The sequence below is a fragment of the Callorhinus ursinus genome, unplaced genomic scaffold, assembly GCF_003265705.2.
Source record: "Callorhinus ursinus isolate GAN/ISIS: 27379988/994484 unplaced genomic scaffold, GSC_fseal_2.0 scaffold16, whole genome shotgun sequence".
In the NCBI taxonomy this organism is placed as follows: domain Eukaryota; kingdom Metazoa; phylum Chordata; class Mammalia; order Carnivora; family Otariidae; genus Callorhinus; species Callorhinus ursinus.
Genome location: NW_027397078.1, coordinates 120,299 through 123,600, shown reverse-complemented (window position 1 = coordinate 123,600; position 3,302 = coordinate 120,299). Strand labels below are relative to the sequence as shown.

General features: G+C 37.9%; 1 pseudogene; it reads left to right on the top strand.

Annotated features, from left to right (window-relative positions):
• The first annotated feature begins 795 nt into the window (after window positions 1-795).
• LOC112812908 (GTP:AMP phosphotransferase AK3, mitochondrial pseudogene) lies at window positions 796-1,480 on the top strand (annotated as a pseudogene).
• Window positions 1,481-3,302: the final 1,822 nt, after the last annotated feature.

Genomic DNA, 3,302 nt, shown 5'->3' with positions numbered 1-3,302 from the left:
CCCAGGGTTCTTAAACTCTAAAAAAACAAATATTGCAATGCGGGAGGTCCCTAATCCTCATGATACCAATTTGAGGCTCTCTGGAAAAAGAAATTTATAAATAAATGGGGTAGGGATAATGCCTCCAAGTATATGGAAAGAGAGAAAAAGAGAGGGAGGGAGAGAGAGAAAGCGAGAGATGAGGATTAAGGAGTGCCCTCGTTGTGATGAGCACCAGCTGATGTATGGAAGTGTTGAATCACTCTATTGTACACCTGAAACTAATAATACACCTGTATGTTAACTATACTGGAATTAAAATAAAAACTTAAAAAGGAGAAAAGAGGAGAGGAAGAAGGAAGAGGAGACAAAGAAGAAGGAGGAGAAAAAGGAGAAGAAAAAGAAGAAGAAAAGTGGGTATAGGGAGAAGAAAAAAATGAAACAAAGGTCCAGATTCTGACCCAACTGGAAATCCAACCATTCCTAAATGAATTCATACAAGAAAAAGATAAAGGGTCACTAATTGCCATTTGTGCTTCTATAGTATAGGTACTGAATTAATTTTAACAACTGCTGAAATGCAAAATTGGCAAAATTTCATGGTCTTAATTCTGGGGATCAAATTGCAGTTATATCTCTGATCTCATTCAATTTATACTTGGCGTGATGGATAATTTTATGTTTCAAATTAGAGGGTGTTTTTGAATGAGATTAACATTCTGCAGCTGGCCTTCCGGGGCTGGGCCATGGAGCAAAAGGAGCGCACAGCCAGGCCGGAGCCCCCTGTAGGCTCTGTCTGGGCCTCTCCTTTGGGCGATGGGGTCCTTGGTGAGGTTGCTGAGTGCAGTGATCGTGGGGGTACGATGTTGTCCTGTATCAGCAACCACTTTGCACTGAAGCACCTCTCCAGCGGGGCCTGCTCCAAAACAACATGCCTCGAGGCACTGAAACTGGTATGTTAGCCAAGATTTTCACTGACCAAGGGAAGCTCATCCCAGATGATGTCCTGATTCAACTGGCCCTTCGTGAGCTGAAAAACCTCACCCACTATAGCTGGCTATTGGATGGTTTTCCAAGGACACTTCCACAGGCAAAGCCCTGGATAGAGCTTATCAAATAGACACAGTAATTAATCCGAAAGTGCCTTTTGAAGTTATTAAGCAGCGTCTTACTGCTTGCTGGGTTCATCTAGCCAGTGGCCAAGTCAACAACATGGAATTCAACCCTCCCAAAACTGTGGGTGTTGGTGGCCTGACTGGAGAGCCTCTCATTCAGTGTGAGGATGATAAGCTGGAGACAGTTGTCAAGAGACTGAAGGCTTATGAAATCTAAACAGGGTCAGTCCTGGAATATTACCAGAAAAAGGTGGTGTTGGGATGTTGGAACCATTCTCCTGAACAGAAACTGACAAGATCTGACCCTATGTCTCTGCTTTCCTATGAACAAAAGTTCCACAAATAAACCAGAAAGTATCAGTTACTCTGAGGAAAGATGCATGTAACTAGTAAGATAAGCAGAGGCTCCTCATCTCTGCATTTAGAAGTTCCTTGTCCTGAGACTTACATGTATGAATTCTTTGAAAATTATTAGTTTTACTTCTACTGATTTTATTCTGGAAATTAAGGATGTGCCAAATAAGTCAGATACTAAGATTCATCTTTTCATCTAGTGTGTTTTATCCAGTTATCTTCTATCGGTGTGCAAATCAAAAACATCAGGTATGTCATAACTTTTGAAAAATCTTCCAAAGCCTAATTAAAAGAGCAATTGGTTGTAATATAACTTTTGTTTGGAAGAGTAAATGGTTGATAAAAATTTTCTTATTTTTCTGGAAAAGTTAAAAAAATTCCATGCCATTTGGGAAAGTATCTCATCACAGAAATTTGCATATACTGATGCCAAAAACCTGGCATCATTAGCAGTGTGGTACATGGTTTTGTGAGACACCATATCCATCAAATTTAAGAAAAACAAGGAATATGCAGATTAGTTTCAGGATGCAAATTTACTGCTGCTTTTACACTAAGAAACTTATAAGCTTAGCCATATATGCTATATTTATTTTGTTATTAAACGTACCTTCAGTTTACTCAGAAGTTTCAGCCTGCTATAAAATTGTACTAAATTAGCATATAGGAAAATATTACTTTCCTATGACATATTTTCTTTTGAGAATACATGTGCATTGAGGAAAATGATTTATGTTAGAAATTGACTTTAGAAGTTCTTGCAAAAGCACCGAAGTCGAGGTTTCAATGGAAAATGTAATTATAGTCTTATGTTTTCAGATGTTACTCAGGCTAAGAAATATGTGCTTTAGAGTCTACTTGCCAGTTTCTCTTTTTGATTGCTATGGATGATCTGCCTTGATGAGTAACAAATTAAAGTACAAAAAGAAAAGAAAAAACCCATGGCCCTAAGTAAAGGAAGCATACTTTGTCCTTAGGAAATAGAAATAGATCAGGTATGCCTGGGGAAAATTCCCTACATATAAAGCAATTATAATTAGTAAACAGGTGTAGCAATTAGAAGGATTTACATGACAGGTTAAAAAAGACCAGGAAAGTAATTGAGTTTGCTGAAGGAATTCTTTATTTCTAATCAAAGAAGTTGACACCTGCTGGCTTTCACTGCCCTTCTATCATCTGGCAGGGAAAGAACTCTGCCTGTATGTGTGAGTAGCCAATTAAAAATGAAGATGATTTGACTTCTTAGTGGGGCAACAAGGATACATACTTATGTCCCATGACCTGGTAGGAAGAATGAGGCAATGAGAGGTTGAGGAGAAACACAACTACATCTTCAATGGCATATTTACTCTTACTTTACTTGGTGCTAAATCAAATGAAACAAGTCCTTGTACAAGCTGTTATTAACTGCCTTTGAACATTTGACCCATTTTGTTCCAGGCACTTAAAATACAAATGTCAGCAAGCAAGTAGTTCTTTATGTATGTTGTGGGGAAAAACTCATTTTCTTTTTCTTTTGATTTTTAAAAATTCAATGTTGATCTTTCAAAATGGACCAAGGCTTTTAAAAAGGATTATAATAAACATTTAATTCTTTACAAAACTTTCTATAATGCCTTATTTGAATGTTAATATTATGTGCTTTCTAAAAATGTTGTGAACTACTAAACCTTTGAATTATCACTGGGTTACCAGGCATACCTTGGTATTAATGTACTAGAATAAAATTAAATTTTATTAAAAAAAATTACATCAGTGAGGGCACCTGGGTGGCTCAGTTATTGAGCGTCTGCCTTTGGCTCAGGTCATGGTCCCAGGGTCCTGGGATCGAGCCCCACATCGGGCTCCCTGCTC